The sequence below is a fragment of the Harpia harpyja genome, chromosome 12 (genome assembly GCF_026419915.1).
Source record: "Harpia harpyja isolate bHarHar1 chromosome 12, bHarHar1 primary haplotype, whole genome shotgun sequence".
Lineage (NCBI taxonomy): Eukaryota > Metazoa > Chordata > Aves > Accipitriformes > Accipitridae > Harpia > Harpia harpyja.
Window position 1 is genome coordinate 5,794,339 of NC_068951.1, and position 12,407 is coordinate 5,806,745.

The 12,407-nt window shown below is 44.5% G+C and overlaps 2 protein-coding genes across 3 annotated transcripts in view; one reads left to right on the forward strand and one right to left on the reverse strand.

Moving 5' to 3' along the window:
- The window catches only part of TAOK1 (TAO kinase 1), a 69,287-nt gene extending 59,632 nt beyond the window's left edge, over window positions 1-9,655 (reverse strand). The window contains exon 1 of the mRNA XM_052803392.1: window positions 9,162-9,655. The gene's annotated coding sequence lies outside the window, so the exon portion shown is untranslated. The remainder of the gene's footprint in view (window positions 1-9,161) is intronic.
- Window positions 9,656-10,236: 581 nt separating this feature from the next.
- Window positions 10,237-12,407, forward strand: part of NUFIP2 (nuclear FMR1 interacting protein 2) — a 44,019-nt gene continuing 41,848 nt past the window's right edge. Inside the window, exons 1-2 of one of the 2 annotated variants that reach the window (XM_052803406.1) lie at window positions 10,237-10,567; window positions 10,694-10,785. The gene's annotated coding sequence lies outside the window, so the exon portion shown is untranslated. The remainder of the gene's footprint in view (window positions 10,568-10,693; window positions 10,786-12,407) is intronic. The other variant, XM_052803405.1, reaches the window with a different exon arrangement.

The window sequence follows — 12,407 nt, forward strand, 5'->3', positions numbered from 1 at the left end:
TAGAGCACTTCCACACAGGGACTCAATTTTCAAGGTTTTTATGCTTTTTGGGTTATTCTAGCTTAAAAATAACATGACTGAAGCACCAAAATCCTTAGTTTTATTGTTTCCAAATAAGCCCCAGCAATTTTACTGCATAGATATGCTTTAAATGAATACCAACACCGTAAACCTCTCTGCAGAGACAGTTAAAGTAGAATCTAGAACGGATAAAAGTTACTAGTGATGAGCTGAGCAATGGCTCACTCAGCAATGCTTACAGATTCCTGACAGGTACAGGGGCTCAAAACTCTTCTTCCCTCCTAGTGTACCAGGTGAGGACGCTTTCAGCTTTTTACAGAAAACAGCAGTGTGCATTTGCATTACACAATAACCAGACCCTTAAGAAGAAGTGAGATTCAGCTGTAGTAGGGACTGCACAAACAGGATAAAAGGATACACTCTGCCTCCACAGATCTCCATAAAGATGTCCAGACAATCCCCAAGTCTTGCAATTATATCTGCACAAGAACATTTTTTTACTTGGGTGAGCAGTTCCCAGTTATCCCTGTGTGTGACTGACTCCCAGAATGAAAAGACTTAGTTTGTTGTTCATCAAGTTCAGAGACTAATCTACAATGCACTAAAGGCCCCTTTCAGATTTATTTAAAAATAAAAATCAGCAACAAGTCACATCATAGTAACACATAATATTATAAATTTCAAGATTTAGCCAGCTCATTCATGAACAGCATCAAACTGCCATTATGATAAGAAAAATCTACATAGCGCTTATATGATGAAACAAAAAAAGCAGTCCCCTGCATCATTAGTAGGTCAGCCAGACTTTCAGGAAGAGATCTGGGACAGTGGTGCTGCTGAACTTTGAGGTCTGTACTGTTCCACCACACACCACAGACAATGCAGCATCTCATACACTTCTGCTTTTACTTTAGAACCTAGGAGGTACTGCAGTCCTGCTGGTTAGATGTTAACTGGGGACTGGGGAGACAAATTCTTCTACCTCTGTCACCAGCTATGCTGGGCAAATCGCTCACTCCCCAACCTGTACTTCAGTATCCCCACCTTATATGTGTGAAAAATAAATATGCATTCATCATCCATTTCAAATACCTTGATATTTATAGATGAAATTCAGAACTGGGAATTACTATTATTATTCTGCCAACTCAGAGAAAATTATAAAAACATCACACATGTAAGATAATCTTTCTGTGTTATAGCTTACTTAAATTTCTATTTGTGTATTAATATTTTATTTCTCATAGTATTAATATTAATGCTAGCTATTTCTATTTAAACATAAAAATATTTGTAATACCTACAAAGAGCATAGTGATTATACTAATTTGTAGTCACTACAGTAATTAATTTTCAATACCAGAGAGTGCAACAGGAAGACTATTCAAATGAGGATCACATACCCTGGTGCTGGACCAGCCACTGTGGAAAGACTCCATGTGATTGCCTGCCGGCACAGTCACCCACAATAACCAATTCCAACAACAAGGGAAAATACAAGATAGTTAAAATAATGTGTGAATTAATGTCTTCAAGACATATGGGCTATTTAAGAAAAAGAACCTACCATTAAAATATTTTGGAAAATGTAGAGACTTTTCCAAAATATTTTAAAGAACAGTGTGCATCAAAAACTGCATGTCAAATCTTTTTCAATAAACTAGCAAATAATTCTTTAAGTCTTCTTTATGGTTTTGTGACTAATTATGAGCTAGTGAAGGTAAATCATGTTCTTTGTAAGTAAACTATTTTCATGTTAGATCTAGTATCCAAAGCACTCTGCTTGTTAGTGTCAAATCAGGAACAAATTGTTTGCCCAGTCTTGTTTTTTGCAAACAAATTTAAAACATCAGTATTGCAATGAAATCAGAGGTAATGGTGAGGATGAGAACTTGCTTCTTCCATAATATTTTATTTTGGATAAAAAGCCTGCATATTGACCTCTTCTTAAGTACAGGTTATCTTAGTGTTTGGGACCCTGTGCTCTGTCTTCCCAGTCAGCAACAGAGTGAAATTTTGAAGACTCTGGTCAGTTCAGGACTGCTGTGTAGGTTGATCTGGTAAGAACACGGTCAACTTCTGAGCTAGCAGCTCACAGCAACATCTTCTGAGAGTGGGAGAAGGAAATATCTCCAGTGACTGTCATGCAATCAACTAAACTCAGACCAAGCATCCTCCCTCACCTCCACGGGCATGCACTCCTGCTTGTACAGCTCTGGGCACTTGACGTGGCTTTTGGAGTGGAGATGCTCTAGGATTCCTTTGCCCATGTATTGTGTCAAATGAAGGAAAAATAATCTTCCATCCTCCACAAAGGACAGATGATCAGCATTCAGATGGGTTCGCCTGCATTCTTGCTGCAAAACGGGCAGGTCCCAGCAAGAATTAGCAGGAGGTTCTACCACACACCTCCAGCCAGAGACTAACCTAGTTTTAAATACTTCAAAGCATGGGTTAGAGGGGGTTTTGTGTGGAAAAGGAAGAAGGAAAATTAAGCCAAAAACCCAGGTAAGAGCTCGGGGTTTGCCTATATGGTAATTAACCTATAATAAAAACGGAGCTTGGCATTCTTAGCAAGGCACTGCCTCTGAAACGTACCATTATTTCCTTCCCAACTTTGATACGCACTTCTAGAAGCCAGCATGAAATTTTGTTAAGGCCTAGGTTACCCTCTTTTTTAATTAAAGTTGCAAACCTCCATAAAAACCTCAATCTAGGAGCCTGCCTGCATACTCGGGATATACCGAGTAAGTATAAAGTGGGGTTTATACCAGTTCAGCTGATGCCAGGGAAAATCATATCACTGCAACACAGTTAGTCTTTATGGATGGTGAAACCACATTACTACATTTAGGCCAGTATATAATTCTCAAGACAAGAGTTCGATATGCAAAGTGTAATAAAAAAGCCCAAGGAGATGTGGGAGGGTGGTGGATTTAAAGGCAGAAGATCACGTGCTGTGCATAGATCCTGTGCTGTTTGACCCTTTAAGAGGCAGACAGCTTACCTAGGGGTACAGAGCCAAATCATACATAAATAGATTTCAAAACCAGGGTTTAACTAGTTTGCTATCTAGGCCAAGAAACAGTTCTGGAACATATTTAACACAGTTTAATCGCATCAAATCATGGCTGGCCCAGAACTGATTTTAACAACTGTCAACTGCTCTTTGGAACAGGCAAAGCCAAAAAGCAAAGATCACTGCGTACAGTTTACAGAGAACACAGAAACAACCCAAACATTCAGAGCAGCAGCAGAAAAGCAAGGCACATTCAAATCCCATGATCTTTATTCAGATTGGGTTACAAGGAAGTGAGAACTGGGAGGAGTTATGCTAGTGACAACTGCAAGCCAGAACTAAAGAAGAAACATGTTGCACTGCCACCGGGACCCAGCTTGAGAAATCCTAGTAACTGATGGTTTCCCATGGAGAAAGTTACTGCACTACTTACTGTATACCCGTGGCCTATTTGAGAAACAGCGTTAGCAAAAATAACCTCTCTTCTCATCTCCTCGGCTGGGGGAGGGAGTGACAGTCTCCAATTAAAAGAGGACTGAGGCGGGAAATAAGAACTGCATATTAAGAAGGGGGAGGGAGGCAAAAATAACAAACATGTGCAATACCACATGCGATTCTTTCCAAGAAATCCCAATACAACAATTCTCTGGGAACGGGCTCATGGGTCTGTTATTGCCTTTGAGTAGCGGTATGTCAGGGAAGAGGAAGGATTGCTGGATGCTTGGAAAACAGACTGAACACATGGACGGGGAACAAGCCAAAAACTGTTACAAGAAATATTCCCTACTCTTTCAACATACTTGCATTTGCATATTCTACTTTCCTATGCTCCTGGATCCCAAAGCTTTCCACGGGTTAGAAATCACCCAGACTGGAATGAAGTGAAGCTAAACCAGCAACGCAAAGAGAGGGACTGATCTTAAAGGGCCTAACCCCTCAAAAACTGTGTCTACCGATGCTTAGTAAAGGGAAGAAAAAGGGATTTTGTAGTTTAGCTGAACTAAGTGAAAGGCTGAAAGCAATTTTACTCACATTTTAAGAATTCAGGTGTAATACACATTGGCTTTCAGTCTGAAAGCTATAAGCAAGAATCTCTGAGATTAAGATTAAACATCAAAATTTACTTTTCAAATATGGCTTGACATCACTGACACGCAGCAAAAGCTTCCAACTAAATTCACAGGCACCACTCACCCACATTCTGATAGAAGGCTGCCCTGTAAACATGCTACACTTGATGAGCGTAGGAGAAAACTGTTTTTATAAAATTACATCTCACTCTAAAGAAAATATTTGCATGGCTGTAGCCAGGAGTGTAGTAAGGGTCAGTGGAAGATCACAGGCACAGAAAACTGCACAGCCTGCCAGCTGTAGAGTTCTGTGATTTTCACTTCTTTCCTCAAGATCTAAGTTTTCCCCAAAACAAAACATTTCTAGCTTTTTCCATTCTAAGGACAATATTCAATATGTAAATCTCATGCTGTCACCCCATCCTGACCCCGAGAGAAAAATCAAAACTACTTCTAGCCAAGCAATACAACAGGCAAAACTATTAGCTACTGTCCACTCGTGTTAAGAAGCCATCATCACCGTAACTCAGAATGTCTGTTGGGCTGTCCTCACCACACCTCTATGAGAAGGAAAAACCTCATCTCTAAGCTACAATGTAGGTACGTAACTAACTCTGCATAGCTGGGCTCAGCAAGCTCCGATTAAACTGGAGAAACTTTTCTGTTTAGACAAAACTTATTGCTGCTTTGGCAATTTCATGCTATGTTTACAGTGGCTACCTTGTCTTTTCTTCTGGCAAAGAAACCAAGATTTAGCAGGATGTGAAAAAAAAAAATTGTCAAGAGTAACAATGCACTAATTTCTGACAAAGTATTAAAGGTCTCAGTGGCTTCCCTTTGGTAATTAAAAAAATACTGTCATTCCAGTGATCACCAAATATTTGTTTAAAAACTGCTTTAGAAAACCTCGTTTGGAGCACTCATTGTGCTGTCTAACATCCATTGTGTTTCTAAAGGCCTTCAGAAAGTATTCCTTCCTCCATGTTTTGTACTGTAAATGAGCACTTAGACAAGGAGGAGGGAATACAGCGTCTAAAAGCCAACTGTGCTTTTAAACAGGTCTCCATCCTTTCCTCCCGTTTTGTGCACACTTTTTCCCCTCAGACACTTTGCACTTCACCTCTGATTTCATGTTTTTAAAGTTCTGCCTTCACAGGAAGGACTCTGCTTTGCAGCTCTGCACAGCTGAGCTCCCTCTGGAACTTCACATGAGGGGATTAGTGGTTTTCTGACCCTTTATCCATTGGATTTTTTCCAGTCTCTTCTCCACAGAGAAATCAATGTATGATGAGCAACTCCTGAGCATGTTAAAGAACAATGAAAACAAAGAATCCTGAAACCTAACGACTACAAGTTTAGGGAAAAGTGCCACCAACCACCTCTGTCTCCAAACATTTCTCTTTGTACAAGCTGTGGTTCCATGGCAGCATAAACTGATCTAATTGCTGGCTGTCGTGGTGCAGCCCAGGCCCTTGGGTTGTCTCTAGCATCACCCAACTGTGCACTGAGCCATTTCAGATCACCAAGCCGACACAAAACTCTTTGCATTTTTCCTTAGGTTAGCTTTCTGCTGGTGTGGCTCAGTGCAGGATCAAAGACCAGAGCCAATGGAATGACATACATGGAAAAGCAGGCGGAGGATGGGACCACACACCTAAATCAACTTCTAGCCTAACAGGAACTCACCAGCAAGTACAAGGCCACACAGACCGGGGTTTCACCCTGCATCATGTTGGTCAAAAGTGAGCAGTTTGTGGAGAAGAGTAAGACGCATTCAAGAGTTATAAAAGAAAGGACAGCCATCAGCCTCAGCAGGTATTAAATCATCCCTCTCTGTACCGCTATAGGCAAGCTTGTCTCAAACATGGTTAACCGAGGGACGACATCTGTGTTACCCATGACGGAGACCCTGCTGTCAGACCCAGGATAACTTTCTCATTCAGATGTGATTCTAGTCCAGAGTTGAAGTTAAGCTCTTCCCTTTGTCCAGTTTCACAAAAGGAAATAGAACTAAAAACCTTCATGCTACATGGCATACTTGAACAGGAAAAATGTAATGGCCACCCATAACCATTGTAATTCAGAAGAAAAGAGCCTGGGTCACCCCTGGTAATACCAAAGACTTCTGTAGTTTCTAGTGTGCACTTCAACATACCAATATGTTGTTTACATGATTTTAATATGAACAAAAACACAACAGAAAATGCTTCTAAGATAGGATCTTGGAGATTATGCAAGTGTTCTCCAAAATACACTGAGAATGGAGTAACACAAGTGATATTTATCATAGCTTCCATACCACTTCTGGATCACAAAGAGAGCCAGATCAACCCTAAACATTTTCTTATTTGACACAACATCTATACCGTCAAATAAACTTTTATGAGGCATATTTTGCAAATGACTGTAGTCTCTATTAAGTTAGATCAGAAGTACATCCTTGCAGAAGAGAGAGACAAGAGAGACAACAGCAGTAGTACATCCAGTCTGTCTTTGCTAGAAAGAGAATTAGCACCTGAAAACGAATTACCTGGAAACCACCCAATGTTCCTGTTGAGCATGCAACGGTTGTGTCAAAGTGGAACTCACTACTGCAGAGTCAGCTACCTACAACATCTTTAAAACAAATCTCTGAATTCATTGCCATATCTATTGTTCTCTACAAAACATCCTCATTACAGGAAATCCACTACTAGGATACATCTGAAGATGTAATTATTAGTGTGATATTTGCTTCTCTTCTAATGTATCTCACCAAGCATAAAAACTGAGGCTGTCTTACAACTCATTAAAAATACGTGATTCTGGTGACAAAACCTGATGAATTATAATGGACAGGCAAAGATGAAAGCTGCACAAATGGAAATGTTATTTAGATGGAAGTAAACATTTAAAATTCTCCAGCTTAGCTTACACCAGAATTTAAAGGAAAGACATACGATAGATAACTTTTTCCAATAGTCTAACTTGAGGCCTGTCACCTTATCTCTACATAATTTTAATGCCAACATCTGGTCCTCTACACGCAGCACTTAATTTCAGTCTAGTTGAGAAGGAAAAAAAAAACAAACAAACAAAACCAAACTATCCAAGGAGTTTTTACTTCAGGCAGTTGTGTTTCAACAGGATTAGATTTAATTTAAGCTGTTCTACCAGAATCACTTTCTCTTCAGTGAGATATTCTTAACAGAGGAGAAAAACATTCTCTCAAGTTCAAAGGACAAATTAAGGTTCAAGTTTATCAATATATTTCAGTCTACAGATAAAAGAAAGAGGAGTCCTAAAAATGGCAAACATACCAGTCAGAACTAGGCCAATGTTGTGGAGAATCTAATATGAAGGCTCAAACCAATCGTTGATTAGGTTTGCCCTTGGACATAAGTAGCAAAAACTATGACACACTCACTATGAACAGGCACAAAGGCAAGGAAAAGGTAGACTCAAAGTACTTTCAAGAAGAATGTATCTAAAACCATATTTAGTGCACCAGCAGTTGTTATTCTGTAATCCTGAAATGTGAAAACAAACCTTCACTAGTGTCAAAACACATCACAGTTTTCCACCGTGTTTTCACTATTATGATGTGCTACCTACTAAAGCTATTTTTCAGACACTGAAGATCTGAACTATACTGTTCAACAATATATATGTGTGTGTGTGTGCGTGTATATATATATATATATATATATAATGTTAGGGGTGGTATTTTGGGAACATTTCATTTGAAGCATTCCAAGCTGATAACCTTTATCCAAATACATAAAACAAGAGCCATGTCAAATGCACTATAAATAGCATTAATAGTAAGGAATCAATAACATCCAAACCTTTAGGTAACATCTTATTAATCCGCCCTTGGCATGCATGGGCACACTGCTGTAAGGGCTCTCAAAATGCAACAGTCAAAGGTGAAGGACACAATTGGTTCAACTAGTTAATGCAACTGCTATTTAACCAACTCAGCCACTAAAATGCCACCTAATGAAATACTCCATACCATGATAAACAGCACAGACAAGCACGATAAACACGAAATGCTTTTCTAAGAAAATAAATGAAAGTCCTCAAGGCTAATATCATTCTGTCATTCTTCCTAAGACATGTAAAGATCTACATTTGACAACAACCATTTTTAATCCCTGGTTCTCCCCCCCATTTCTTGTACCGCGCCCAACACAATGGTACAACTGCATGTTACGGGCGCCCAGGTATCGCGTTTATATTTATTTCTGCTTTCACAGTGACAAAGGTGAACTCTAATGCTCCAAAGATGCTTGCAGCAAAGCAGGCTGAACGATATTTCTAAAGACATACCCACACGCGGGTTACAGAAATCTAGCCTCCATGAGATGTTTTAATCTGACAAATTAAAATGGTTGGGAAACGCTATTTGGCTAACGGAATCGGCTGCCACATGCATTGCTGAGGGGAAGCAATAAAAGGTCTTTAAAATAGGTCACTTTCATCCAAATCCCATACCAGCACCGAACAAAATGGTATTTACACTGAAAACTCACCACTTGGGGAGGAGCGAGGGGTAGGGAAGAGAGCTCGGGGGAAGAAAAAAAAAAAAAAAGGGGGGGGGGGCAGGAATCCGCGCCGGTCTCTGAGCGACCCCCCAGTCCCCCGGGGGCTCCGGGCTCGGCCGACGAAGCCCACCGGAGCCACGCAGACAAAAAGGACCGAAACGCTGGGCACGCCTGGCCGGTGGGAACGGGCAGCCCTGCCCCAGCCCTAGGCCCCGGGCGGCCCCTGACAGCGGCGGCCGCGGGGAACACCCCGCCGGCGGCGGCCGCCCCTCCGAGGGAAGAAACGCCATTTCGCCGCCCGTTCCCCCACTGGTGCTCGGCTCCCGCCGCCGGGGCCGAAGCAGCAGCCCCGAGTCCTGCGGCACTGCCGCAGAGCGCGGCGGGGGAGGCGCCGGCCCCACCGGGCCGCCCCCCCCCCATCACCACCACCCCCCCCCTCCTTCCTCCTCCCTCACCCCTCCCGGGGGCGCCCCCGCCACCGACCCGCCCCGGCCGAGCCCCCCGCCGCGATGCCCGCCTTACCCTCCGCCGCAGCCGGGCTGGGAGCGCCGGTCGGCCCCCCGCGGAGGAGGAGGAGGAGGAGAAGGAGGAGGAGGAGGAGCGGGGCAAGGGGCGGCGGCCCCGCGGGGGGAGGCGCCCCCGGAGGGGCGTCGGGCCCGGCCCCCGCGGGTGCCCGGGCGCGGCGGGCACAAAGGCGGCGGGGCACGGCACCTAAGATGGCAGGGCAGGCGCGGCGGAGCTCCCAGCCGCCGCCGCCGCCACCACCACCACCACGGCCGCCGCCGCCGCCTGGGCCCCGTTCGCCGAGCCGCGGCCAGGCCGCGCCGCGGGGGCACGGCGTACGGGATGGCGAGCGGCGCCGGCCGTGCTCTGTCCGCGGCGGAGCGGATCCCTCGGCCGGGCCGCGCCGGGATAGCTGCCTGCCTGCCTGCCGCCTTCCCCTCAGCGCCGCCCGGGCTCCGGCTGCTCCGTCGCCGCCGCTCCGCGCTGCCCGCAGCCAGCGGCCCCCGCCCGCCCCTCTCGCGAGACTTCGCCGCCCTCTCCCCCCCCCCCCCGCCTCAACCACCGCGGCCGGCGGGAGGGGCGGGGGGCGGCGGTTGGGGGGAGGAGGAGGAGGCGGGGCCGGGGGCGGCGGAGGGGCAGTTGTGGCGCGGCGGGGTGAGGGGGCGGCTGGGTTGTGTGAGGGGCAGTTTTCGGGGGAGAGCTCAGGGTAATGCGGGGGGGCAGTTAGGGTGAGGGGTCGCTGAGGGAGAGGAGGGAACCTTGGGGGGGGGGGGCTGGAAGGACTGAGGGTTGTGGAGAAGGAGGGAGTGTGGGGGAGAGGGGTTGTGGGAGCCCCGCGTGGGGACCCGGAGGGGTGAGAGGGGCCTGAGGGAGAAAATGGGGAGGGGGGGTACTGAGGCTGTAAGAGCTCAGCGGGGTTGGGGGGGGGGAGGCTTGAAGGGGAATGGGGAAACTGAGGAAAGGTGTGGAGAAGCTTAGCTGGGGGCTGTGGGGAGGAGCGGTGAGAAGGAGGGCTTGGGGACGCGGCAGGTGGGGCCTGGACACGGGTGGGGAGATGAAGGAGGAGGGCAGGGGAGAGGTCTGGGGCAGGTGGGAGCTTGTTTGGGGGCAGGTGGGGCAAGGAGGGTGGGTTTGGGACAGGCCAGCTGGGGGTGAGGATACCCGGCTGAGTGGAGCTGCCTTGCTGGTAGGGAGCAGCCTAGCTACAGGCAATAATCCCAGGAGGTGGTAGGTGTCTGCTTGAGCTAACTCTTGTGCAACTGGCCTGACCAAATGGGTGCGTTTCAGACTGTCTGCCCTTGGCAGAACTGTATCCGGTTTATGGCCAGAAGAGGGGGGAAAAAAAAAAAAAAAAAAATCTCATGGACCAAGCACATGGCCTCCCGAGCTGTAGTCTTGGCTTTCAGTGGTGGGTTTTGAACTTGGTAGGTTGTTGAGCCTTTGTGTGCTTTGATATCTCCATCTATGAGCTAGAGATAACAGTTGGCTTCATGCAGGGATTAATTATTGTGTCTTGTAGTCACGTATTTGTTTATTTGTTTTTACTATAGATTACAGCTGGAGGAATTCTAAACAGTCCACCTCTCCTTGTCATGGTGTTTAAGTGTATTGTGCTCCTGTCTGAACAGAGGAAATCACTGAGGTCAGTCTCCCTTGTGTTTATAGTTGCTTTCCCTTTCAGAAGTATGGGGGCAAGGAATCATCAAAATAACAATTTGTACTGACATCCTGATAATAAATTAATAGAAACAGTTACATAAGACACAAAGTTTGTAAAAGGTGTGTCTGCAGGGATTGCTTCCACTTTTAAAGTCAGAATTGTATCTGAAGGGACAGTGTTCTCAGTTATGAAATACCCTGCAAATATTCACAGTCTTGAGGTGTCCCCAGTATGAAATAGTACAATTCTGTAAATCCAGTATTACTGATACCACTGAAATAAAACAAGCAAAACAAACTTCCTTCCTATTTTCCCGTAAACTAACAGGTATTTTGTACCATAAGAAGGCTTTGTATCCAGCAAGTGTTGAGGATGATACTGGATACTATTTATGTGAACTTTGCATTTACCTTTAGACAAGCAGAGCTACTGGGGGCTATTTAACCTGGGATGGGGGAAACCTGAGGAAAGTTGAGAACAGACGTTGGCTGTAATAGTTGTGGACTGCATCTAGAGTTTCACGAACTTGTCACATAGTGGTCTGGTACTTTGCTTTTTCAAATCCCAAGAGGAATAGTAAGACAAATGTGGATCACTTCAAACATATGTTGTTGTAAGTATTGGGAGAGGCAAACTAAAGGTTTATCTGATTATCTCAACCTTGAAGTTGGCAGCTATGACAGGAAACTTGGTTTCATTCATCTGCCAAAGATATTTGTAGCGTATCGTTTGACAAGTTAAAAAGCATTTTTGTAATGGCACAAAAATAAAACCATCCACTTTCTGAAAGTACAGTTTCTGTCTTCTAAAACAATATGGGTTTGGAGGCATGCTTCTGGGGAAATTAAGGACATACTTGAAAGGTAAATATTTGTATTTGCAAACGTTAGAACAATGGTGTCTAACACAAATCTGCTCAGCATGGCCTATCAGTATAAATTTGTTCTTGTATGTGTTTTGTCAAATTAGTGGGTATCATTTGCTTTTGCAGATTGGAAAACTAAAATGGAGCAGTATGAGGGAGTGCCCATGGGGTCATAAGGTAGAATTGAGAATCGGGTTCTTCTGAATCTTGATCTTGTACTTCCTCCTGCAGACAAATTGCCTTTAAAGCTCGTGAATTATGAGAGCAAGAGCTTCGGTTAGTGAGGTCCATGGAGCTAACCCGGCAAACACCAGCAGAGAGTCTGGGCCTCAGCTCTTTGTGTTACACACATAAAAAGATAATGATACCTCTAGGTAAAAATCCTTAGAGTCTCTAACGGTGGCTGCAGAAAAATGTGAATAATGCTTTACCATTAACTGTCAAGTATTTTACTTAAAATACTAGATCTGCATTTGATACGTTATTCAGTGACTGCTTAAAAAATAAACACTATCATCTGTGGACCGTCAGTTTAGAAAAAGTCTGCTGAAATTCTGAAGGAACAGACAGTATGAAAATGATGATGTTTATTGTTGCCAGCTAAACTAAACAGGCACATTTAACATGCTTTTCTAGCCCTGTGATATTAAGCATGCTCTTCCTGCCTTCTCAGATGATCATAGTAGGCATCTAGAAAGTTAGTTTAGCTTAGTTTGCTAATTTCCTGATGCAAATTTAG